The following is a 27582-nucleotide window of genomic DNA, read 5'->3' as shown; positions in this document are numbered from 1 at the left end:
CCACTGTGACTCCAGTTGCAGGGGATCCAACACCCATCCTGAACTCCCAAGGGACCAGTGCTCAGTGATGCACTCACACAGACACACAAAAATTTTTTTTCAAACAAAATACATTTTTAAGCGGTAAGTATTAACGAAGATATTTTAAAAATCCAACGAAGGAAACAGGATAGGGAGGAAGAAAAATGAGGAAGGCCTGTAAGTAAATACAAGATAAATGAAGAGCCAGGAAAAATATTTGCAATACAGAGCAAAAGGCTGCTATCCTAGATAGATAAAAGGCTCAATAATAAAGATCTTACAAGTATAAACACTGAATCATGGCCAACCTGAATTAGGACACAGTACAAGTGGATAGTGTGCATCATCTCCAAAAGCACAAAATATCCTACAAATACTCTCTCGCATTCACATTCATCACATATTGAAAGCACTGGTTTTTGTTTGTTTGTTTTTTTTTGACAGGGTTTCTCTGTAGCCCTGGCTGCCCTGGAACTCCCTTTGTAGACCAGGCTGGCCTTGGATTCAGAGATCTGCCTACCTCTGTCTCCCTAGTTCTGGGATTAAAGACATGTGCCAACCACCCAGTTTGTGAAATATTTTTTATTTAATCTAAAATTATATATATGTATATATATACACACACATTTTAATTATAGTCTTTCTCTTGTTATATGGCTATAAGAAAAGTTTAAATTACTTAACATGGTTCTGATTTGCAATTTGCATTGTATTTCTATTGACACAACCAGTGTGGGTTATATAAACCACAGTAACACTGTGTCTGAATTTTATCTCATGAATTGAAAAGTCATTGAAGGACTTTGAGCCTGAGAGTACCATAATCTATAAACACATTCAGGGCTGGCAAGATGGCTCAAATGGGTAAAAGTTCTTGCTGTGCAAGCCTGATGACCTGAGTTTGATCCCAAGAACCCATGTAAACATGAAAGGGGAGAACAAATCCACCCCGACCTCCACACTCACATGCTTCCACTCACACTCACCTCTCACACACGCCCAACACATAATTTTTTAAATACAATACACATATTTAAATGGCCTCTTGCCACTGGCACAGCCAGAGCAGACTGTAGGGATCAAACCTGAAAGAAGGGTAACAATTAGATGACTACTGTTATCACCTTCTAGAAAACAAAGAAGTTGAGACATAAAATTTTTAAGAAAGATTTGGCAATAGTTATAAAGACTTGAAAATGTTCACATGCTTTCACAGCATCTGTACCAAGACTGAACTCTAAAGAAACATGTGATAACTTAGGAGATACAAAATACACACAAAGACTAAAGGTATGCTTGACAAAAATGTTAATTAACAATTCTTATCTGTGAGTAATTTTCTGCCTTCCTATTCATTTCAAGTTGTGAGGGAAATCCCCAAACTCTCTGCCACTAATATTATAATGAAATACAAAACTGTATTTTAAAAGCAGAGTCTATTATCCTATAAAAACATTTGCAAGCTATAAACATTAAAACTGCTCCTCTCAACCACATGTGGTAGCATATGCCTTTAATATTAGCACTGGAGGCAGTGATTGGGGGAATCTGTATAAGTTCCTGGCCAGCCTGGTCAACATAAAGAGTTCTAGGCTACACAGTGAGACCCTGTCTAAAAAAATAAGAAATAAAAAATAAAAAGCTCTTCTCTTCTGCCTTCAACAAAACAAGTCATTTAAAGCTACACAGTCATATTACTTATACACACACACAATCTGAGAAATTCAGGAAATACTGCTCCGTAATTTGTCTAGAGTACACCCTAGAGCATTCTTTAACCTAAAAAACACTTCAGTGTGTGGCTGACAAGTCTTAAAATACCTACCACAACAAGCACAGATCCTTCTCAAAAGCTGTGGAGTAACACGGGGGTCCCATGTTTCCCTTTAAGGCTTTGCCCTCTGGCTCATACTCCCCTTTACCAAAGCCTGTGCCAACTAGGTAGAGAAAGCTTAGTACAAGTTTCTTTTGCAAGAGTGTTTTAAGGCAACGAAGATTCCTCAATAAATATTCTGCCAAAGGCTTCGAGGAGGGGAGGAGTGGTGGAGAACAAAAAGGGTGGCTTTACAAAACAAGAGTTTTCTCCAACTTGCTAGTTTTGCACTCAAAGGGTACCAAACAGTGCCAGATTTTCCACAATCTGTTTGAAGGGATTCAGTGTAAAGAGATCAACAAGGATCTTAGTTCCTCATGCAAATACAACAACTAGGAACTGACCTCAAGGACAATGAGTCTTCCTGATTAAGGAAGCAGAATCTTGGCGTTTTCACTCACTTTATTTCTATTTTAATCCTGATTGCCTAAAACTTTCTCCTAGGATCTACAGTATTTACTTTAGACAGACAACTTGTGCAACTACAGCTGCAAGAAAAGTTCGCAGAGTACATTTGTTAGAAGCAAAACAAGAAACACTATCACAACACTGGGGTTAAGAGATGAACGCATCATTAAAAAGCAACGAAATGTATGAACCACAACCATATACTATCTGTCAAAAGTTCAAAGGAAGAGGACCCTAAAAGACAAGGTTTGAAGAGACGAGTATGTGACAAAACTATTTTTAAAAGGCCAGAGAATGAAAAACAAAATCCACAAGTCTAGAATGTTTACCTCAGTCAGAAACAGTAAACTGGAGAAGGCCAGATAAGAAACTCATGAGTACATACAAGTTTGGATAATGTTCTAGTTCTTGCTTTGGGGTGAAGAGTCTGGAATTTTTATTGTTTTCCCTTTTTATAGTACATTATATTATGTACACCCCTGGCCATCAACCATTACTTTTAAAACTTTGCGATATAACTCACATATCATAAACTGTACAGATTTAAAATCCAGTGAGTTTTGACTTAATGCAGGAAAGTATGGCTGCACTCAAAATAATACACCTAACCTGAACTTCTCCTGTCGGTGCTTCTTACCCCTCTTACATCTTTTTAGAAGAAAATTAAGACAACCTGTTTTGTACATCTGAATATTCATGGCTTATCAGAAAATTGCCCCAGTAGGCCTGGAGACAATACATAAAACACCAATTGCTATAAAATAATACATAATCTCAAAAGCCTACGTGGCATTTTATATTAGTAAAAAAGATAAATTTCTAATCTAATTTCCAAGTGACGTTTAATTTCTTTTTTTTTTTTTTTTCCAGAGCCACCAGGTGCTGACGACTGAGCATGCACGGCTTGGAGGTGACCCCAAGGCCCCAACTCCCTCACACGGGTGACAAACGGGATGATGACGGCAAATCACAGAGCTTTAAGAGAGTTAAATTGACTTCAGAGGTCACACACCGCGAAGCTTGTTTACGCATCAAACAGTGAGAAACTTGAAAACGCTCACCGAGGAGCAGAGAGACTGGAATCAACGAGACTCCTTCTGAGTCTTCCCCAGCCTCAGCCGACAAAAGGGACCCGGGGGACACAGCTCGGCCGGCCGCAGCTGCTCCGAACCGGCCCCAGGCGCGCCCACCACGACCCCAGCGCGCGCCCGGGGACCCCGGGACCGCGCCCCGCCGGGACCGCGCCCTCCGCTCGCCGCCGCGAGGCCACCTGCTGCGCCGCCCGCCGCTTCCGGCTCCCAAGCCACCCGGAGGCTGCGCCCGCCGCTGCCCGCGCCCCTCACCTGGCGGCGGCCCTCTCCGCCGGACGCGCTGCCGCCGCCGCCGCCGCCGCCGCCTCTCGCCGCCGCTGAGTGAGGACAGGTGAGGCCGCCGATACCCCACTCGCTCCGGCCCGCCGCCGCCGGCCCTCCGTCCGCTGTTTATTAAACTTTTCTGTTTGGCTGCTCGGCCTGTGACGCGACCTCCGGGGAGCGCCCGCGATTGGCTCGCTACGCGCGCTGACGCGGCAGCCCCAGCCCGCTGCCTAATTATGACTGGCCCGGGCGGGGCCGCGGTGTGGGGGCGGGGCTGAGGCTCGGAGAGGACGACTATTGGCCAAGGCACCGGAGGGGCGTGCCACAGGGGCGCTGTTCTTTGCTTGGCCACGCCCCTGACTCCTGGGGTGTCAGAGAGCTGGGTTTGTTTTCCCGGTTGGCGCGGTGGGGTGGGAGGGTCCCTCGCAGTCCTGGGGTCCGGACGTAATCCGGAGTCTGCTACCCACGACTGAACTGGCGTGTTCACCTTAGTGTGAGAGGAAATCTTGAGCTTCTATTGCTCCGGCCCCAAGGAGACCTGGTGGGCCAGAGTAAAGTCCAAGGTCTGAACTCTGCCCTGCCCTGAGCCGTGGCGTACAGAGAGCGACACTGGTGGCGTCCGTTGTGTTGTCTTGTGCAGTATGCACCTGCACACACGGGCTCCAGAAGCCCACTGGACCCCTATCTTGCGGAAGCGTGGATCCAGGCTCAGCTGCCCCCCCCCCCCACCGGCTTGTGGGTCTAGTGGAGCAAGTGTGATGTTGACAGCAGCTCTCCTGGAATTCCCTAGCCCAAGCAGGAGTGCCAAGAATCCTGTCTTTATTTTGAAATTCTCCTGTTTTGCTAAGCATGAGGCTGTGGGTTAATTTCGGTGTTTTAAAATTTTTATTTTGGTCATTACCCCCTTACCTATTTTCCTCAAATTTCTGCCCTACTTTTACAGTAGCTCACAGGCTGAGGATCGATTGGGATGCATCTGAGCATGTGCAGTTTGGGCTGCTTTCTGTGGTCCTGTAGAATGACAGGATAGTTGGAGTGGAGGACACGATGGAGGTCAGGAAGAGTTCTTCGAAGAAGAGGTAACCTTTGGAAAATTCTGACGACTTCTTGGAGGGCATGAGAGAAACACACAGTGCTCTTGTGCTGTGACAGGCAAGCTTCTGGGGCAGAGTATTCTAAAATAAACTGCTAAAGCTAAGCATGGCCAGCCATGGTGGCTCATGCCTTTAGGATTCCAGCATTGGGGCAGGCATATCTCTTTGAGTTCGAGGTCAGCCTGGAGTACCTAGCAAGTTCCAGGAAGGCCAGGGCTACTTAGTGAAACCGGGCCCCAAATAAATGTAAATAAAGCTAAGCCTACTGCATGAAGTCAGAGCAGAACTGAAGGATTACCCAGCTTCTAAGGGTATTCTAGGGATGTTTTTGAGAAGCATTCAACTTCCAATTAGAATTTCTAGTTAGGGATGGAGCAGTGGGCTCAGTAGTTAAGAGCACTTGCTGCTCTTGTGGAGAACCTAGGTTGGGTTCCCAGAATCCGCATAATGGCTCACAACTGCCAAAACACTTGAAAATAGATCTTTAAAGCCAGGTGTAGTGACTCATGCCTTAATCGCAGCGCTAGAGAGGCAGAAGCAGGTGGATCTCTGATTTCAAGGCCAGCCTGGTCTACAGAGGGAGTTCCCAGACAACCAGGACTATGGAGAAAAACCATGTCCAAAGACAAAACTCTCTCTCTCTCTCTCTCTCTCTCTCTCTCTCTCTCTCTCTCTCTCTCTCTCTCTCTCTCTCTCTCCCTCCCTCCCCCACTCTCTCCCTCTCCTCCCCTCTCCCTCTCTCTCCTCTTCCACCTCCCCCCAGTGGGCTAAATCACCAAGAGGATTTTGCACAAGAGGATGGTGGATACAAGTCTGTAAGGTAGACTGGGGGCTGTTTTTTGGTTCAATTATGGCAGACCTAAAAAGCCAAAGTGAGTAGTTACTTTCTTTAGTGGGAAATGGAAGAAAAAAAAAAAGAAAACCTCTTGGAACTGAGAAGGGGGAAGGAAAGGAAAGGGTGGATCCTAATGACTGAGAGATGCTGCAAATGACTCCTGTCATTTGGAATTCTTTCAGGGTTCATTAGTTTCTGGCCATTGGGTAGAAACACTATATGAAAAGAATGTAGAATTTGGGCTGGAGCTTAAACTGTTGCTCAGGCACATTTTGACTTACTGCATCGAGCCATGTCTAATCTTTCTAGGTCCTCGGTTTTCTACCCATTGGGAAACTCAGTGAATGAAGCAAAGTTCCCCATCTCTGTAGAGCTAATTCTAATGGAGGGCTTGCAAATAAACCTAACAGGAAACATCTGTGTGGTGTGAATTATAAGGTAGTAGGTGACCTAGATGGAGAAGGTAACCATCTAACTGGAGACTTGAAGGCTGTGGCACCAAGCACAGTAGTCAGAACAGGCCCCACTGAGAAGAGGAAGTCTGAACAAAATTATGAACGGTGAGAGTGTCCTGGGAAGGATTCCAGTATGTGAGGACTGAGAAGCACCATTCTCAAGCCAGGAACCGGGGAGGATGAGGAAATTGTAAATCGGGTGAACCTGTGAGGTTTGGATATACTTGCTTCGTACTGTAAGTTAGATGGATCAGCACAGGATTTTGAACAGAAAAGTAACATGGAACACTTTAGATTTTAAAGGGTATTTCTACATTAAGAGCAGTCCCAAATACACCACTGTTAGACAGAATCTTCATATAGAGGTTCATGCTGCTGACTCCATGAAGGAGAGACGATGGTGACTTAACACCAGGGTGGCAACAAGGAAGGTCACAGGAAGAGACCAAATTCTGGTTATATTTTAAAAGTCAACAGAGTTTCCTGGTAGAATGATACGTTTTTTACTCACGTGGAATGTGGAGTGAAAGAGAAATCAGGTGAGATAGAGTTTTGGCTTGTGCAACTGAGAGGTAGAGCAGGAGATTGGCGATTACAGCACATCAAAGCAGAAGTAAGATCTGTAGGTGGACATCTGACATGTTTCAGAGGTTCTGGAACCCTTTAAATGAAGGGACCCAGCTGGAAGAGGTAGGAGGTCCTTGAGGGTACCCTGCCCTCTAGCTTTTCTCTGATTTTCCGCCCTTGCTGAGCTGACAGTCATTCAGTCCTAGTGCGAAGGTCCAACACATTATGAACTGAACCCTCTGAAACCAGGAGTCAAATTAAATCTTTTCTTAAACTATTTATGTCAAGTGTTTGGCCATCGCAACAAAAAGGAATATGATCTTCCTTCTTTCCAAATCTTTGCCACACCCCAGCTCTAGGCAACTGCTAATGGAATTACAACATGATGCATGGCTGCTTTCACTCTAGATGATATTTGCAAGGGCCATTCATGCTTTACACCAGTGATCAGTGCTGAATGTCCTTTCTACTGCTGAGTAACATGTCATTGTATTTGACATACCATGTTTTATTTATCCATTAGTCAACATATGAACATTTGAGTTGTTTCTTTCCAATTGGGATCAAAATAAATAATGCCATTGTGAATATTTCTAAGTTTTAGTGGTAACATATATTTGCATCTTCTCTCTCACTCACATTTTCTTTTTTTTATTTAAATTAGAAACAAGCTTGCTTCACATGTCAATCCCAGCTCTCCTCCCATCTACCAGCCCCCCCCCAGTCCCCACTCTGCTCCCCAGGGAGGGTGAGGCCCTCCATGGGGGATCTCCAAAGTCTGTCATTTCATCCAGGGCAGGGTCTAGGCCATATCTCATGTGTTCAGGGTGAGAGAGCATCCCTGGATATATCTTTTTTCTCTTTTTGAGACAAGAGTTTCTTTCTGAAGCTCTGGCTTTCTTGGAACTTACTCTGTAGACCAGACTTGTCTTGAACTCAGAGATCCACCTGCCTCTGCCTCTCAGTGCTGGGATTAAAGGTGTATGTCACCACCCTCGGGTGTACATTTCTCTTGAGTATATGAGTCAAATTTGTGGGTCATGTGGTAAGATTTTTTTCCTTTTATTGAAAATAGATTCTTTTCACATAATATATTGTGGTTTCCCCTCCCTCTGCTCCTTCTACTTACCCCCCACCTCCTCTCCCATCTGGATTCATCCTTTTCTGTCATTCATTAGAAAACAAACAGGTACTGGACAGTGGTGTTGCATGAACGTTAATACCAGCACTTGGGAGGCAGAGGCAGGTGTATCTCAGTGAGTTCGAGGTTAGTCTGGTTCCATGACAAGCAAGTTCCAAGGCAGCCTGGGCTGTTACACAGAGAAACCCCAGAACTGTCTTGAAAAACCAAAAAGAAAAAAGAAAAAGAAAACAAATAGGTTTTTAAAGGATAATAATATATAATAAAACAAAATGCTAGCACATTGGAATTGGACGAAACAAAGAAACAGAAGGTAAAGAGCTCAAGAAAAGGCACACAAATTGAGACTCACTCATTTCCACACTCAGTAATCCCATAAACACACTAAACTGGAAGCCGTAATATATACACAAAGGGTTTGATGCAGACCTGTGCGGGCCTTGTATATGCTGCTGCAGGCTGAGTTCATATGAGCATTGTTTTGTTTGTTTGGGTTGGGTTTTTTGTTTGTTTGTTTGTTTGTTTGGTTTTTCAAAACAGGGTTTCTCTGTATTGTTTTGGAGGCTGTCCTGGAACTTGCTCTGTAGACCAGGCTGGCCTGGAACTCACAGATCCACCTGCCTCTGTCCCCCGAGTGCTGGGATTTAAGGCATGCGCCACCAACGCCTGGCATATGTGAGCATTGTTAATGATGATTTAGTTCATGTGAGCTTTGTTCATTCGATTTAAAGGACCCTGTTTTCTTGGTGTTCTCCATACCTTTCTGACTCTTACACTCTTTTTCCCTCATCTTCCATAAAGGTCCATGAGCACTGAGGGGAAGAATTTGATAGACATCCCATGTAGGGTGGAATGTTCCCAAGTTCTTTGATTACCGCATAATATCTGGCCGTGGGTTTCTTATTTGTTCCCATCTCCTGCAGGAGGAAGCTTATCTAATGATGGCTGAACAAGGCACTGATCTATGAGTATAGTAGAGTTTCATTAGGAGTCATTTTACTGCTACAGTTTTTTGTTTGTTCATTTGTTTGAACAGTAGTATTTGGTTATTTATACCCTAGGTCCCTGTGCTGTCTAATCTCAGATTCATGGTCACCCAAACTGTGTTGAGTATGGGCTCATTCTTGTGGAGTGGGCCTTCAGTCATATATTGGTTGATTACTGTGCTGGTTTAAATAATAATGGCCCCTATAGTCTCATATTTGAATGTTTGGTCACAAAGGAGTGTCACTACTAGGAGGTTCAGCCTTGTTGGGGTAAGTGTGGCCTTGTTGGAGGAAGTGTGTTACTGGGAGATGGGCTTTGTAGTTTTAAATGCTCAAGCCAAGCTCAATGTCTCTATCTTCCTGCTGCCTGCCAATCCAGATGTAGAGTTCTAGGCTCTTTTCCAACACCATGCTTCCAGCCATGATGATAATAGACTAAAGTACTCAGCCTGTAAGCCAGTCCCAATGACATATTTTCCTTTAAAAAGATGTCTTGGAAGCCGTGTGGTGGTAGCACACACCTTTAATCCCAGCACTCGAGAGGCAGAGGCAGGCGGATCTCTGTCAGTTCGTGGCCAGCCTGGTCAACAAGAGCTAGTTCCAGGACATCCTCCAAAGCCACAGAGAAACCCTGTCTGTCTGGAAAAACCAAAAGAAAAAACAAACAAACAAAAAGAAACCCTAACTAAGACAGTTCCTCCCACAAATTTTATGCCACCCATTGCCCTAGTAGGACAATCCTGCAGGCAGGACAGCATTGTAATAAAAGGGTTTTTGGCTGGCTTGGTGTTTATATTTCTCTTGTTATCATTCAGAGCAATGAAGGCTCTATGTAGGTACCAACTCAATTTCTCCATGTGCAATGAGTTGTGTGGGTGTTGTCTTTAGCAATGGAGCCTTGCTCTCCTAGACTTTTGGGGGGATTTTCCATGAAACCCATTTGGTCAACAACTCAATTAGCTTCATTTGATGACAAGAGATGTCTAGTTGGGATTCAGACTCTCCCTTTATTTAGCAATTTCATTTAGATCACTTTCATATGGGTATATATTTTTAAAAATTTCTACTGTCTTAGGTTCCCCCTCCCCCTCCCTTCTTGGTCCTCCCATTCAGCACTCCCAGTCTGTCTATAACTAACTATTCTATTTCCCTTTGCTAATGAGATCTGTCTATCCTCCTAGCCCTTTACTCTGTGGTTCTATAGATTGTATCTTGATTATCATTGACTTAACAGCTAATATCCACATATAAGTGGATACGTACCATATTTGTTTTTCTGTATATGAAATACCTCACTCAGGATGATTTTTTTTAGTTCCATCCATTCACCTGCAGATTTCATGATGTCATTTTTTGTTTGTTTTTTTCCAAGACAGGGTTTCTCTGTGTAGCTTTGGAGCATGTCCTGGAACTCACTGTGTAGACCAGGCTGGCCTCAAACTCACAGAGATCTGCTTGTCTCTGTCTCCTGAGTGCTGGAATTAAAGTGAGTACCACCATCGACCAATTTATGATGTCATTTTTTATTGGCTGAGTCATACTTCACTGTATGAATGTACTACGTTTCCTTTATTCATCTGTTGAAGACATCTAGGCTGTCTCCAGTTTCTGCTATTATGATGAGCATGGATGATAAAGTATTTCTGTAGTAGATGTAGAGTCCTTTGAGTATATGTCCAAGAGTGGTACAATTGAATCTTATTATCAGTCTTTTGAGGAACCATCACACTGAATTCCATAGAAGCTGCAGTAGTTTTCACTTCCATCAGAAATTAATAAGTTTTCTCCTTATCCCACATCCTTACCAGCATAACTTATGTTATTGATCTTGGCCATTCTGACTGGGTTAAGAAGAAATCTAAATATAGTTTTGATTTGCATTTTTATGATGCCTAAGGAAATTAGACATTTCTTTAAGTGTTTCTCAGCCCTTTAAGTTTCCACTTTCAAAAATTCCATTAAGATTTGTGCTCCAGATTTTATTGGGTTATATATTGTCTTGATACGTAGTTTCTTGAGTTTTATATGTATATATATAAATGTTGGATATTAGTCCTCTGTCAGATGTGGAGTTGATAGAAATCTTTCCCATTCTGTAGCCTGCTGCCTTGTCCATTCGGTGGTGTCCTTTGCCTTAAAGAAGCTTTTCAGTTTCATGAGGTCCCATTTATTAACTGTTGATCTTACTGCCTGTACTAACAGTGTTCTGCTCAGAATGTTTTCCTGTGCCAATGAGTTCACGTCTACTTACCACATTCTCTTGTATCAGGCTCAGTGTGTCTGGTTTTTTTGTGTTTGATCCATTTAGAGTTGAGTTGTGCAGGGTGATAAATCTGAGTCTATTTGGATTCTTCTACATGCTGACATTCAGTTACACCAGCACCATTTGATGAAGACACTTTCTTTTCCCCATTGTATAGTTAGTTTTTGCTTCTTTTTCAAAAATCAGGTGTCCATATGAATGTGGATTCATATCTGGGTCTTCATTTTTCTTCTGTTGATCACTGTGTCTATTTTTGTGCCAATAAAATGCTGTTTTTATTCCTACACCTCTAGTTCAAATTGGAATCAGAGATAGTGCTATATCCTGTAGTTTTTCGTTTTTTTTTTTTTAAATTCAGGGTTGTTTTAGCTATCTTAGGTTTTTGTATTTGCATATGAATCTGAAAATTGTCCTTTCAAGATCTGTGAGGAATTATGTTGAAATTTTCATGGTAGAATGGTCATTTTCCCCTGTATTAATCTTAGTGATTTGTGAGCTTGAGAAATATCTCCATCTTCTGATATTTTCTGCAGTTTCTTTCTTCTGTGTCTTCAGATTTTTTTTTATCACATAGGTCTTTCTCGTTCTTGGTTAGAATTACTCCAAGATATTTTGTATTATTTACCGCTATTGTGCAAGGTGTTGTTTCCCTAGTGTCTTTCTTAGTCTGTTTGTCATTTGTGTATAGGAGGGTTACTGGTTTTTGTGATATAATTTTGTATGCTGCTACTGGAAGGAATAAATCAGCACAAGGGGTCTGGAGAGCTGCTGGTTCAGTGGTTAAGAGCACTTGACTCCTCTTCCAGAGGTTCTGAGTTCAATTTCCAGTACACACACGGTGGTTTACAACCATCTATAATAGGGTCTGATGCCTTTTTCTTGTGTGCATGAAGACAGAGCACACAGATACATGAATAAATAAATCTTAAAGTTTCCAGAAATGAAGGCTTTTTATAAATTAGCCCAGGAAAGAAAAATATCTCTGCTATGGAAGGACATGCTACAAATAAAATTATTAGAGGCAACTAGTCATTCAAAAGATGATGATGACCAAATTCTCAGCACAAAGGATATTTATTTGCCCTAGAGGGACAAAGGGCAGGGATAAGAGGATAAGAGACAAAGACAGGATACAGAGGACATGAGAGAAGGGAAAAGGAACAAGGAAGAAGAGGAAGGAATATTTGCCTCAGAGCCACAAAGAAGTGGCCCATTGATAAATAACAATTTCTAAGGGAGAAAAGGAAACCCCATGTTAGGATGAGTTGGTTTGTTTTGAATAGACATGTTAATTTAGGTAGCCAAAAGGGGGCTTTTGATTGCAGAATTTCAATACTTCGATAGCTGGTCAACCTCAGTAGAAAACGGCCAAATAAGGGAATAGACTTTGGTGGCTACTTTTAGGAATGTAATCTAACTTTTTCTTTTTCTTTTTCTTTCTTTTTTTTTTTTTTTTTTTTGCAAGGGAGAGAGGGGTTAGCTGGATGGTGATGATGCATGCCTTTAATCCCAGCACTCCAGAGATAGAGGCAGGCTGATCACTATGAGTTTGAGGCCAGCCTGGTCTACAGATCAAGTTTCAAGACAAGCAGGGCAACACAGAGAAATCCTGTCTCAAAAAAAAACAAAAAACTTTAGGTACCATATTTGCTATGCTCAGGAATGCTAGAGTCCTTCAGCTACTTTGCTTAAAGTGTTTAATAGCAGTAGGAGTTTCCCAGGGGAGTTTTTCAGGTCACTTATGTATACTATCACGTCATCTGCAAATAAAGATATTTTGACTTCTTTCTTTCCAATTTGTTTCCCTCTGATCTCCTTCAGTTGTCTTATTGCTATAACTAAGACTTAAGGTATTATATTGAATCAGTATGGAGAGAGTGGACAAGCTTGTCTTGATCCTAAGTAGAATTGCTTTTTCTCCATTTAAGTTAATGTGGGCTATGGTTGTGCTGTAAACTGCCTTAATTATGTGATGTATGTCCCTTATATCCCCAGTCTCTCTAGGACTTTTATCATGAAGAGGTGTTGAACTTTGTCACAGGTCTTTTCAGCAAATAATGAGACTCATTTGTTAGCATAACCACAATGGGTGAAACTTGGAAAAGCAGAGCCCCAAAGACTACATTTCCTGAGGACCTCATGCTGTCAATAAGTGTAACTCTGTTTATTGCCCTCAGGGTCACCATGTCCCTCATAATGTATGAGTTGTGTGAAAACTCTAAGGGGTTTTCTAGTGTCACCTGTACTTATTTAATAGTGATTGACTTTTTCAAAACCTTGCTGCTGGAACAGATTAATATTCAACCACTACCCTTAGAAAGAATTCAGAGATGTAGACTGTTAGTAAAGTTAGGTTAAGATGTTTTTGTTCGTGGCTTTGATGTAGAAAAATTTGAGGAACAATTTAAAGTTTAGAAAGGTGCACTTTTGTATAGGGAACCATGCTGCCTAGTTTCCAACCAGTGTATGAATGCTTGACTAACATCTCCCAAGGGACAGTGCAGCATACTGCTGGGATGGGGTGGCCTGCACACACTCTTTTCTGTCATAATGACGATTCTCTTGGTGGTCTTTAGTGTCATTTTTGTCAGTCATGTATGGGACAGATGTGATCATTCCTGGGAACCCCATTTTTTTCTCAAATATTTCCCCCTAAAATTCTTTGGGAGGTGATGTTTCTCAGGTCTCTCATCTGGGGATGGTAGCTGTCACTCCAGATCCTGGGAACTGTCCTGATTCAATGTTGACAGAATCAGAGGCAATTCACCCCTATTTCTGTAAATATGCTTTATTAAGTTTTGAAGAATATTATTGCTCTTGAAAATGTATGCCTGGAGCCGGGCATTGGTGGCACACACCTTTAATCTTTAAGAACGTTTATCAGCTGTAGAGTTGGTGGTGCACTTAATCCCAGCACTCGGGAGGCAGAGACAGGTGGTTCTTTGTGAGTTCAAGGCAAGCCTGGTCTACAGATAGAGTTCCAGGACAGCCAAGGTTGCATAGAGAAACCCTGTCTCAAAACAAAACAAAAACAACACCTTTTGTCATATTCATAAAGGATATTTTATCTTTGTCTTGTGCTTCTACTATGATGCAGTACTTAGGGCCTGCTGTGGTAGGGTTGCTGGGCTCTAGTGGAGTCATATCATTGTAGTTGTTACTGTTTTTTTTATGCTGGCATCTAGGCATCTGGGTTTGGGAAGACTGTAATTCTGTGTGCTGATATCTGGTGGGCATTTTGTTCCTTGGTTTCTATTGCCTTCTCTGGTTCTTGGGAGAGTGTATTGCCTGGTAGAAAATTCCTTCTGGATCCAGAATGTTGTGACCAGTGGGAATTCCAGGAAAATGTGTGTCAAGGTATTGGGAGCTGACACTTAGAACGGGGATGGACTGGGGAAGAGGGTGTGACTGAGAGGGTCCACAAAAGGGAGGAACATAGTGTGTTCCCCTAGAATCTAGTATCCCAGGAATGGGGGCAAAGTGAGGAGAGACAGTAGCAGGTGAGCTGCTGCAGAGCTAGGGATGAGACTGGGGGACTGGGTTAGGACGAGCTGAGAAGAGGAAGACCTGCAGTTAGCCTACCTGCTTCCCTTGCTAACATTGTTTTTAGCCATCTTAAGAACTACCAGGATGATTTCCATAAGGACCAAACCCCTTTACACTTTCAGCAAAACAATTCCAGTTTCTCCACACACTCACCAAGACTTTCTGTAATCTTTTTTAGCCTTCCTGGTGGGTATGAAGTGATATAATATCATTCTACCTTTTCTTTGCCTTTCTCTAGTGGGTAATAATATTGAGCATCTTCACATAGTTATGGACTACCTGTATAACTCCTTTGAAGAAATGTCTTTTCAGATCTTGCCTCCTTTTAAATAAGATTATGTCAGGTTGTTTTGTTGTGTTTTGTTTTGAGACAAGGCATCTTGTATTCCAGGTTGGCCTTGTAACCAAATATGTTCTTAAACTTCTGAACCTGACCCTGGAAGAGCCTGGGTACTCATGTCCAATATAATGTGATGCTGGGGATCAAACCTAGAGCTCTGTGCATACTAGGTAAGGGGTAAGCAGTGGAGTTATATCCTCTCCTCAAGGTGATGTTTCTTTTGTTATTGAGATTTTATTTATTTATTGGTTTTTGGAGACATTTCTTGTATTGTTTTTGGTTCCTGTCCTGGAACTCACTCTGTAGACCAGGCTGGCCTCAAACTCAGAGATTCGCCTGCCTCTGCTTCTCAATTGCTGGGATTAAAGACATGTGCTACCAATGCCAGGCTTTTGTTATTGAGTTTTTACATGTTCTGAACACAAGTTCATTTTCGAAAATACAGTTTTCAAATATCTTCCTTCATTTTGTGGGATGCCTTATCACTTAATAGGATCATTTCAAGTTTGTAAACCTTGACTCATTCTTCTCTTAGGTCTTCACTGTCCACTACCCAATTAGTCACAGACTGGTTGGTTCTTTAAGACACTTTAACCCCACTCTGTAAACCCTGTGTTATTTCTCACCTCTGGCTCCTATTTTCTATCCCTGACCCCCACATCTACACAACTACTTCTTCAGCTCCTTCCAGAAGGATATATATAGTACCACATCTTAGCAGGTCAAATTTCTGCTGTCCCTTAGCTTATTCCAAAGGTAATAATATCTAGTATTTTTTTAAGCTCTAAATTCCACATCGACAGTCTGGGTACAAAAGGAGTCTCTCCTGGAAGTCTGCAGATCTGTTTCTAGTAACCTCCTGAATTCCAGGGTATTCCTGTTCTCAAAGTAGGTTGGCCTAGGACAATAATTTTGAACTAAGGATGATTATGTCCCCGTGAAACATTTGGCTATATATAGAAATAATTTAAGTTGGTTGGGAAAGGAAGGGTTCTGTCACCTAATGTCAGAGGGAGGCTGTGAAACATGCCACAATGCATTGGGCAACCCTCCCACCCACCTCCAAAAAGGAATTACTAGCCCTGCATATCAGTCCTGTCCAATTGAGAAAGCTTGACCTAGAAGATAAGGTACAAACTTCTGCATTGGAGTTCTGCCAGTTAGGCTGCAGCACAATCCAATATCTACTATTTTGCGAGATACACCCCAAACTTTATAGCTTAAAACAAGAATTAAACCTGCCAGTGTGGTGTAGGGCTGTAATTCCAGCACTCAGGAAATGGAGGCAGGGAGTATTGAAAGTTTGAGGCCAGTCTAAGTTACATAGATAGTCCCTGTCTCAAAAGAAACAAAATAAACAACCCCAAGATTTATTATATTTCATGATTTAGGGTGAATGATACACTTCTTGTTTGTTTTGCCTGTATTTTCTGTAGTACTTTGATGGCTGTCCCCCTGGCGGAATATTCCCCTGTGATTTTTCCCAGCCTGGAGCCTTAGGGATACAGGGACACTGGCTTGGTCTGTGTTGGAAGTCATTTCATGCCAGTTGTGTTGCATTCTGCAGATCAAAAGCACAAAACTAACCCAGATTCAAGAGGCAGGGAGATGAATCCCTTCTTTTGAAGCTGAGGGTTTGCAGAGATGTGGACATGTTAATCTGCTCTGCAGGTTTGGTCATCTCCAAGAGCATGCTCATTTCTAATGTAAATGGAGCCAGACCAGGAGGAGTGTGGCCAGATCATAGTCTTAGGCTGTGCTGTCCTTGAGAAAAGCTTCCTCTAATGCTTTCTGCCACAGGTCCCAAACTATCTGGTCTCAGGATCCCCTCATATTCTTAAAAATTATTGAGAACTGAAAAAAACAAAACAAAACAAAAAGTACACTTTGTATTGATATCTATCAATTTTACTTTAAATATTAATTAATTTAAAAGTAACAATAGCCTATTTACAAGTTCACAGAAGGAACATTTTTAAATGAAAAATAACTAATTTTCTAGATTATGTTAAGAAGAATGACATTGTGTTACATTGTTTATATCACTCTTTCATATTCAGTTTAATGTAAGACAGCTAGGTTTTTAACTAGTTATTAATTAACTTTGAACTGTCATGTCTATTTGCTGCCCAGTCTGTTCTGGAACTCCTGGGCTCTAATGACCATCCTGTTTCTCTCCAGCCAGCACTTCCTGGTGTACTTTTCATAAGGTCTCATATACCATGTAGCCTCTGGGAGTCACCACTAAATGGCTGGAGATGAAAAGATGGAAAAGACAAGGGATGATTTATAATTACAATGAAAATGATTGTGAACTTTCTTATTTTTAATGGACTTCTCTGGGGTTGAAGAGATGGCTCCACCATTAAGAGCCATCTTACTGCACTTGCAGAGGACCCTGATTTGATTCCCAGCATCTACATGGCAGCTCACAACTGTCTAAAACTCCAGTTCAAGAGGATCTGATCTCCTTTTCTGACCTCCAAGGGTACCAGACACACAAATGGTGCATAGTCATATATGGGAGCAAAATACTTACATGAAACAAATAAATCTTATAAAGAAAATAATAAATACTTCAGCCCCAGTTAACCTTTAATAGTTGATCCACATGTTTCTGCCTCCCAAGTTTTGCAATTAAGCATGAGCCACCACACCCAGGTATTCATAGCTTGTCCTTTGAGGGCAACTGTTTTAAATTGCTGCCATGTGGACATAGTGCTTTGAAATAGCTGAAAGTAATTAACATACTCAAATAAGGTGCTTATACTTACCCTTGGCCCCTCATCATATTCTAGATGTTTCTCCTTTTTGTGACTTTATTATTTTGCTTGTCCTTATCTTCAGTAAATTCCTTACTCCATCTAAACCCAGTATACACACATGCTCCTTGATGAAGACTTTCTTGACTTCCATAGACAAAATTACAGCTCCTCACCTGTTTTCACACATTTCATCTTTATTTTCTTTCTTTTTATCATTATATCAGTCATAGGTAATAATGGACTTCACTGTGATATTTGCATACATGTGTTTAATGTATTTCGGTCAGTCACCCTCTCCCACTACCCTTTCCCCTTCCACTCTTTCTGACTTCCTTCCTTATTTCCCCAAGTAATCCTCCTTCTTTCAGGCCAGTTCTCTTTTTAAATTTGTTTTTGTAATCTAGTGAGTTTCATTAGGGTTGGTTAGAGACACATAGACTCCTTACCATTGGCTATATCATTGAAGAAAATATTTCTTCAAGCCCGAGGGCCAGTGAAATGCCTCAGTGGGTAAAAGTGATTCCTATTGTGCCAGCCTGGTGACATGAATGCCATCCCTGGAGCCCACATAAAAGTGGAAGAAGAGAACCAGCTCCACAAAATTGACCTCCGATCTTCATGTGTGCATAGTGGCACATGTGTACCCATACAAGTCTGGTACCTGCACTCACACACAATAATAACAAAATAAATAAATTTTCAAATGAAAGTCTTTACCATTGATTGTAAACACTCAAGTAGGGCTGTGGCCCCATGAGCCCCTACCGACTCCACGACAGGATGTTGACAGACCAGATCTTGTCCAGGTGATGACAACTGTGGTGAGTTTATGAGTGCAACAGCCATATTGTACTGAGAAGCCATCCACCATGGGTCTCCTTCCCTCCAGTTCTTATCTATTCACTCCTTCTTTCAAGATATTCCCTGATCCTTGCAGAACATGTGTATTAATGACTCTTTGTTAATATCTGGTAATAAAACACCGTATCCAAAAGCAACTATAGAATAAAGAGTTTATTTTGGCTTACATTTCTAGAGAGAGAGTCTGTAAGAACAGGAGAGGAACAACAACAGCAAGCAATAGACATGTCAATGGGCACAGGAAGCTGAGAGATCACATCTTAACAGAAAAAAACAGAACAGGGAGATGGGATAGCAAGTGGAGTGAGGCTAAAAACTCAAAAGCCCATCTCCCATAACCACCAACTAGGGAGCACATGTTAAGCACCTGAGCCTATGGTGGACATTTCTCGTTAAAGTCACCACAGGGTAATCCAGATGTTCCATTTACGGCCGAGCCTTCAGTGGTCACTTATTGTCACTTTGACGATTTAAGAGTGTCTCCAGTTACCACTGACACTGCTAAAAGAAGTTTCTCTGACCAAAACTGACAGCAGTACTAATTTGTGGACATAAACAAGTTATTTAGAAGGCAAGTTGATGGGGACATCATGTTGCAAAACAACAGCAGTGACTTCCTCACTAAGACTTCTGACCTCCCCAGTCATAGACTTGATCAGGTATTCAGTACCAGCACAGATTCCCTCCTGTGGAGTAGTCAAATTCAACCAGGAAGTGGTTGGTTACCCCCATAACAGACTCCCCATTATTGTATGAGTGGACACAACTTTCCTGGTCAGCTGATAATGTTGTCCTCAGAGTCTACATCTGATTAAGACTTGATGACAAATCTCCCCAAGTAGCCTATAAAGCACCTGCCAGCATAATGAGGGCTAGGCAGCAGGGCAGAAGCTCCTAGTCCAGTTCAAGCTTGATCTGTGCCATTAGCCTGGTTGTATCTTCACACTTGATCTTTCTTATGCAGTAGTGCTTACTGAGTTAAATGAAATTCATCCATCTGTATATTTGTTACCTTCTTAATCAGACCAGAAATTGGTTTCTGAAGTTTGATGAGGTTGTTTTTTGTTTGTTTGGTATGATGTAATGATATAAATTTGGTTCATTTCCAAGTCTGTAGTCAACTATACTAACAAGCGTGTCAGTTATTCCTTCCCAAGCTTTTGTGCAAGGCCTTTATCATATGTTAACTTTTATGTATCATGAGCTCTAAAACTGAGCTCCCTTATCACCCATGATATTTTAATCATGTTCTTAGTACCTCTCCACCATCACCATCCATTACTCTTCTGTATTTTATGTGACTATTTTCCCTGTTTATGTCTCTAGGTTAACTTCAGAAAAAATGTTTTGAAAGCAAAGAATGATGACATGACTTATCTCAACACTTGGGAGATGGAGGCAAGAATGGCAGGAGAGGCTATGTGGCAAGTTCGAGGCCAGCCTGGCCTATATGGAACCCTATGTTGTTCCTTCCAGAAACAAGCAAGAAATAAAAATTTTTAAAAAGCCAAAAACAAACAAAAAACCTAAATATAAACTGTAGAGAGAGGTCTCATGGACCTGTAGCACTGATCACACCTGAACAGGCATGGTCACAGGTACGTGGGAGAAACCAGGGATAAAAGAGGGGACAAGAGAGGACTCCGCTCTCTCTTGGATTCTGGTTGAGGTTCAGAGAACATAGAGCGTTGACCCCGGTTCTCAGCTTCTCATGTAAGTTACTTCTCTCTATCTGAATAAATATCCAACTACCTTTCCTGGCATCCTTGGTGGGACTTGTTTCCATTCTCAATAAACAAAGAATAATTTTGAATTTTCTGAGATTACATTTGCTGAAGACAAATTAGGGTACAGGGAGGAATAGTTGCATCCCCACAGAATGTGATTGACCTGTTTAGCATTCCTCTGTCCCCCAGCACTCAGGAGGCAGAGGCAGGTGGATCTCTGAGTTCAAGGTCAGCCTTGTCTACAGATAGAGTTCCAGGACAGCTAGGACTACACACATAAACCCTGTCTCAAAAAACAGAACAAAAAATTAGCAGTTCCTCTGTTGGCTGAATATGATGGCACATACCTTTAATCTCAGCACTCTGGAGGCACAGGTAGGTGAATCTCTGTGAGTTAGAAGCCAGCCTGGTCTACAAATGGAGTTCCAGGACAGCCAGGGGTCTGTAGAGATCCTGTCTCAAAATTTCATGGCCAGGCCTAAGAATGTACACCTGTAATTCCAGCATCCAGGAGGATGGTGAATTGAAAACAGAGTAGGCTACATACATAGTGAAACCTGCCTTAACAAAAGAAGAAATCTGCCTTTTTTTTCTCAGAAGTTATTCAAATTTTTATATAAAACATTTCTCAGGCATTTTTGTTGCCTTAATAATTCAGTGAAACATTAAAGAGAACAATTGTGAAGATTATGTCTCTTATTAATAATTCACTTACATTTTACTTGTTTTGTTTTAGTGCTGAGTTTTAAGCAGAACTTTACACTTGCTAGGCTCTCTGCTACTGAGCTATATCCAGAGCCCTTTTTTAAAAATAATGTGTTATTATTATTACACATGCCACTGTATATAAGTGGAGGTCAGAGAGCAATTTTATGGAGTTGTTTTTCTCCTTCCACTTTGTGTGGGTTAAAGTGATGAAACTCAGATCATCAGCCTTGTACAGAACAAACACCTGTACCCACTGAGCTACCTTGCTGGCCCCTTTTTAATTGGGGGTGGTTAAGGAAGGTTTTGAGAATGCTTGTAGGAATGTCTGTAGCCTGATGCAGATATCCATAGATAATTTTAAAAATTAGTGTGTTTATCATTTTGATCCTTCCCAGGACACCTACAATCTCCTCAATTCTTATTTTGTTCTGTAATTTGTTTTTCAGCGAAATAAATGTGGGTTCCAGTATTATTCTTTATAAGTTTGTCAATCTGTTTGGTTGGGTCTGGTCAGAAGTTTTTACTCTATAGTTTTGTTTATTGTTTGTTGTGCTTTTCTGTTTGATTGGTTTGGAGTTTTGGGGAAAGAGTTTCATGCAGACCAGGCTGCCTCAAACATACTATATAGCCAAAGTTGACCATAAACTGGCGGTCCTCCAACCCCCCTCCCCCAGTACCACCAACCCAGCTTCACTCTGTGTTTATCAGTGTTTTCGTTGTTGTTAATACAGAGTCTTCTTAGGAGTCCAGACTGACTTTGAACTTATGATCGGTACTCCTGCCTCTGTCTCCCTAGTAGTTTGGTTGTAGATATGAACTACCTCACCTGACTATTAATGTTGATTATTTGGATATTTATTAAAATATCACTAGTATCACTGAGATATTATAGAGTAAGATGGGTCTAACCTCCATTCTTAGGCATGAGTAGCTTTTTAAAAATTTTTAAATGCATATGTTATGTATGTTTTATATTCTCAGCACTCCAAGGCTAGTGTGAGTTGTCTCTCAACACTAAGATTTGAAAATGTCTGCTAAGACTTTGACTTAAAACTCAAAAGATAATGACAAGAATCACAAGTAAAATTTTACATCTAGTTTAGAAATTCTTAAAACTTGTCAATGAACTTTGAACCCATATCTTTGGACTCTAACTAGGAAGGAGAGTGCTCCTAGCCTTGACATACACTTTTTTACCCTAAGATAAGGTGTTTGTTTCTGTGTAGCCCAGATTGGCCTTCAAATTGTGGAAATCCTTTTGCCTCAGCCTCTAGAGCAGTGGTTCTCAACCTTCATAATGCTGTGACTCTTTAATACAGCTCCTCATGTTGTCATGATCCCCAACCATAAAATTACTTTTGTTGCTACTTCATAATTGTAACTTTACTACTGTTTTTTGTTTTGTTTTGGGGTTTTTTGAGACAGGGTTTCTCTGTGTAGCTTTGGAGCTTGTCCTGGGATGACCGCACTCTCATAGATCCACCTGCCTCCCAAGTACTGGGATTAAAGGTGTGTTCCAACACCCCAGCCAGTTTTGCTACTGTTATGAATTGCAATGTAAATATCTTTTCTCTGATGGTCTTAGGTGATCCCTTTGGAATAGATATCTGGACCCCACAAAGGTGTTGCTACCTACAGGTTGTGAATTGCTACTATAGAGTGTGGAGTTTATAAGCATGCATCACCATGCCTGGCTTAAATAATGTTATCATTTTTGAATACACCAATATAACTGAAGCCAATTGCAAAAAAGGGAGGGTTATAACCAAATCAGTATCATCTTAGGGTGGGCAGGGTTGGTGCTGGAGAATATGTCGAAGACTACCTTTCAAGGCTGCCCTGTTAAGAGTGTCTAGCTGCCTAGGTTCAATCCCCAGCACCCACACGGCAGCTCACAACTGTCTGTAATTCCAGTTCCAGGGCATCTGACACACTCACATAGACATACATGCAGGCAAATCAGTAATATACATAAAATAAAAAATTTTTAAAAGTATGTCCAGCTGGCCAGTTGGTAGTACTTGTTTTTAATCCCAGCACTTGGGCAGAGGCAGAAGGATTTCTGTGAGTTCAAGGCCAACCTGATCTACAGAGCAAGCTCCAGGACAGCCAGGGCTGCACAGAGAAACCCTGGAGGGAAAAAAGTATTTGTTCAGTTTACATTTTCTCAGGCTCTTCTGGTTATTAAATGCCTAATTTATTTAATACACTTTGATTGTTGTGAGTTAATATGATTGGACCCTCTTAGTTATATTTCTCATTTTTAATTTATAAATTAGAACTTGGATTTATACATTAGTTTTGTGAATTTTGTTTAAACTTGTCTGTTGATAAGAAATGGATCTAATAACAAGGCCAATCATCTGATGTGGTTACCTAAGAGTAGGAGATGCTGTAGTGTCTTCCCAGGCCCAGTCTAGAGTCAAGTTAATCATCCTCAACCCAACATGGTCCTCCTGTACCCATGCAAGGGTGTTCTTCACTCCACTTGTGACCTTTCTCGGTCTTGATCTGGGTTTGGAGTACCAGTTTCTGTTATCTCATATTTATTTATCTGCTCTACTCTTTCATATCTTCTAATTCATTTTTGTACTACTTAGTCCTTACTTTCTTCCTAAAAGTTTCACCAGAGCTGGGCAGTGGTAGTGCATGCCTTTAATTCCAGCACTTTGGCAACAGAGGCAGATGGATCTCAGTGAGTTCAAGACCAGCCTGGTCTACAAAGCCAGATCCAGGACAGCCAGGCCAGTTACACAGTGAAACCCTGTCTTGAAAAACAAAATCAAACAAACAAAAGTTTCACCAGAATATACCCTCACCCCCACCCCCAACACCTCCCCTGTGTTTTGAGGACAGGGTGTCACTATGTAGCATTAGCTGACTGAAAGCTTGATGTGCAGACCAAGGTGGCCTTGAAGTCATAGAGATCTACCTGCCTTGGTCCTCCTAGTGCTAGGATTAAAGGTGTGTCCCACTGATCTCTTCTCCTGAGATGGTGAAGAGAAAGTTTTTTGACAGCCTCATCTCTAAAGCCTTTCAGGTGACAAATGTGTCTCTTCAGTGTGAAGACCCCCTGTTACTCCTTTGACTTTCACAATGTTTTTTTTTCCTCCTTTACTAACTTCCTGTCGTCTGTATTTTCAGAATTGTATTTGTTTTAGCATATACCTTCCTGAATCAAATCTCACCGGACAAAAATCTTCAGAATACCTGACATTGTGTGCCTCATAAGGATAGTTGAAGACAGTAGGCGTCACCTGAGGTATTGTCATCTCTGTAGCACTCAACTGCATGAAACCCAGAGAAGCCCTTTGGCTTGCCTCCCTTCCAGGTGATCCCAGAGTTCATCAGGCTGACAGTTAAGACTAACCATCACACTATATGAACCATTTTCCCACATAAAAATGTGCTTTGCTACTGAATTAAAACATAGTCCAGAGTGTAGTAGGCTGTTGTGGTTTTTTTATATTTATTGATCAATTTGATTGATTGATTGATTGATTGATTGATTGATTGAGACAGGGTTTCTCTGTGTAACAGCTCTGGCTGTCCTGGAACTCACTTTGTAGACCAGGCTAGCCTCAAACTCGCCAGTTCTGCCTGCCTGCCTGCCTGCCTTTTGAGTGCTGTGATTAAAGGTGTGCACCACCACCACTGCCCAACTGTTGTGATTTCTGTAATCCCAATACTTTCATCCATCAGAGGACTACTCAGAAGAAACAAAAATGCCCCCTTGATTGTGTGTGTGTGTGTGTGTTATCTGTGCATGCAAGTGCATATGTACATGTATGCTCATAAGTGTGTGGAGGCCAGAGGTTAGCATGGGTCTCCTCCACTTTTGCTCTCCACCTTATCTTTCAGACAAGGTCTATCATGGGGCCCAGCACTCACCAACTACCTGCACTAGATGGACAATGAGCTCCAAGGAATTTACCTGTCACCACTATTCTATCCCTACTCCCAGCTCTGGGGTTACAGATATGTGTGCCCAACTTTGGAGATCTAAACTCCAGCAAGGTAGATGCCTTAACTGATGGAGCTGTCTGCCTAGCCTGCTCCTTGACTTTTTAAAAATACTTTTTAAGGATGTTCATAATGGGATTTGGACAAATATCACCAACATGTATCACAATTTACTTTATTGTTCCATTATAATTTGAAAACACTGCCAAAAGATAGACTCATTGAGTAGTAAAAACCAACTCTATACTAATTGATTAGCTAAAGCCCTCATTGTGATTATATTCTTGTGTTTATATTATAAATACCATATTCATTATATTCTTTGATAAAGCCACCTCAATGTCAATACAAATATAATCCACGATTTTTGACAGATGTACATAGGTAATTAAGTATAGAATTTTCCAATAGATGTTGGTGGAATAACGGAGACTCTATTAGGGGGTGGAGTAGACCTAAACACATACCTGATGCCTTTCACAAATATTTGCTTACAATGGATCATAGACCTTTGTGTAAAATCCAATACATACAACTTCTAGAAAAAAATATAGGAAATCATTTAAAGTTGGCTTTGCTGATGGACTTAGATATAATACCCAAAGCAAAATCTGTATATAAAAAATGGGTAAATTTGGCTTCATTAAAATTAACTTTTCTGTGTGAATGAAGAAATAAGCCACAGATTTTGAGAAAAGATTGGCAAAACACATTGATAAAGGATTTGTACCCTGTGGTGTTTTGAAAGAAAATGGCCCCCAAAGAGAGTAGCATTATTAGGAGGTATGCCTTTATTGGAGCAGATGTGGCCTTTTTGGAGGAAGTGTATCACTGTAGATGGACTTTGAGGTCTCATATGTGCTCAAGCCATGCCCAGTGAGACAGTTCACTTCCTGTTTCCTGCAAGATGTAGGACACTTAGCTACTTCTCCAGCACTGTGTCTGCCTGCACACTACAGGGTCCTGACATGATGATAATGGACTGAACCTCTGAACTGTAAGCAAGTCATCCCATTTAAATGTTTTATAAGAGTTGCTGTGGTCGCCGGGCGGTGGTGGCGCACGCCTTTAATCCCAGTACTCGGGAGGCAGAGGCAGGCGGATCTCTGTGAGTTTGAGGCCAGGCTGGACCAACAGCCTCCAAAACAATACAGAGAAACCTTTTCTCATAAAACCAAAAAAAAAAAAAAAAGTTGCTGTGGTCATGCTGTCTCTTCACGGCAATAGAAATGCTAAGACAGAAGTTGATACCAGGAATGGGGTATTGCTGTGATAGGCTTGACCATGTTTTTGTTCGGAGGAATTTGGAGTTTGGTAACTTTGGGTTAGGAAAGCAGTGGAATGCTTTAAGCACTACATCATGGACCATACTAATAAGAGCATGAAAGACAATGATGCTGATAATGAATTCAACTGTTGGGGGCTGACTCAAGAGATTTCAGAGAAGAATTTTAGTATGCTGCCTGGAGATCATTCTTGTGATATTTTGGTGAAGAAAGTAGTTTCCCCCCAAATATACAAATAGCTCAATGATAAGAAAACATCCAACTGAATCTTATTCCCCCCCACAATGGGACCAATATCTGAACAGAAACTTTAAGAATATGTACAAGTAGTATGTAAGTATGTAAAAGAATTTCTAGCACCAGTTTTTTAAGGAAATGTCAATGAAATCTATAACAAATTACAGGCATATATCATTGCAGCACTTGGGAGGCAGAGACAAGAAGATCAGGAGTTCAAGACCAGCCTTTGTCTGGGCTACATGAAACTAACTCAGAAAAAAACAACATCATCAAACCAAAAACAGTCAGGCTAAAGTAATTGTGTAAAGAGAATAAAGGAGCTACCAAGTAGTCAACACAAGATTGATCCTTTGGGTCCATATGGTGGAAAGAGAGAACTGACTCCCAAACGTTTATCTTTAGACCTCCCCATGATTGTCATAGCATGTGCATTCCCTTCTAAATAAGTAAGTAAATGTAATAAAAGATAAAATTAAATAAATATATGAGACATAACGACCATGGCTACCACCACAGCAACAATTGAGATGGCATAGTGGTTCACACCTGGACTAACACAAGTGTGAGACCAACCTGTGATACAGAGTGAAATCCTGTCTCAAACACATGTGTACATATGAACACATAAGTACAAGGCCAGTGTGGTCTATAGAGCTAGTTCCAGGATAGCTAGGACTATACAGAGAAACCCTGTCTCAAAAAAGCCAAAAAAGTAAACACATAAATAAATTTAAAATAATGAGGTACTGCTGTGACCTGTTAGAATGACTAGAATGAGCCATAGGGAACTAGATTAGATTCAGGTTCAAGATTCAGTGCATACTTACATTTAATATGGATACAGATGGGTATATAGGGATATTCATATGTCTCTACATGCAAACATATATGTGTATATAAATGTTATACATGTATATTTTCTTGCTCTTGTACCTTAAAAGCCCTAAAAGTCATGACGCCCTGATAACCATTCAAACAGCTAGCCCCAGAAATTAGATTCTAGTGCTTTCCCCAAGAAAGGAAGCAAGAGAAGAGGAAATAAGCTCTTCCACACTTGAGGCCAGAAGTCTACAGGTTGCTTCTACAGTATCTTGAATTGCCAGAAAGTAAAGACACACACAAAACCCGTATCTTAGTGGAGTGTCAAA

General features: G+C 41.3%; 1 protein-coding gene and 1 long non-coding RNA gene across 7 annotated transcripts in view; one reads left to right on the top strand and one right to left on the bottom strand.

The window, feature by feature from the left end:
• Zfand6 (zinc finger AN1-type containing 6) overlaps positions 1–3801 on the bottom strand; it is a 67170-nt gene extending 63369 nt beyond the window's left edge. For 2 of the 5 annotated variants that reach the window (XM_040728978.1, XM_040728984.1), the window contains exon 1: positions 3646–3796. The gene's annotated coding sequence lies outside the window, so the exon portion shown is untranslated. Of the gene's footprint in view, positions 1–3363; positions 3473–3645 lie in introns of those variants that run through there. The other 3 variants (XM_040728996.1, XM_040728987.1, XM_040728993.1) reach the window with 3 other exon arrangements.
• A 52-nt stretch (positions 3802–3853) lies between these two features.
• LOC110342363 overlaps positions 3854–27582 on the top strand; it is a 72710-nt gene continuing 48981 nt past the window's right edge. The window contains exons 1-4 of one of the 2 annotated variants that reach the window (XR_005869872.1): positions 3854–4040; positions 4601–4736; positions 24090–24207; positions 24807–24962. This is a non-coding gene — a long non-coding RNA (uncharacterized LOC110342363). The remainder of the gene's footprint in view (positions 4041–4600; positions 4737–24089; positions 24208–24806; positions 24963–27582) is intronic. The other variant, XR_005869875.1, reaches the window with a different exon arrangement.

This window comes from Mesocricetus auratus, unplaced genomic scaffold (genome assembly GCF_017639785.1).
Source record: "Mesocricetus auratus isolate SY011 unplaced genomic scaffold, BCM_Maur_2.0 Super-Scaffold_4256, whole genome shotgun sequence".
In the NCBI taxonomy this organism is placed as follows: Eukaryota; Metazoa; Chordata; class Mammalia; order Rodentia; family Cricetidae; genus Mesocricetus; species Mesocricetus auratus.
Note: the sequence above shows the minus strand (reverse complement) of the source record. Positions and strands in the feature narration are given on the sequence as shown.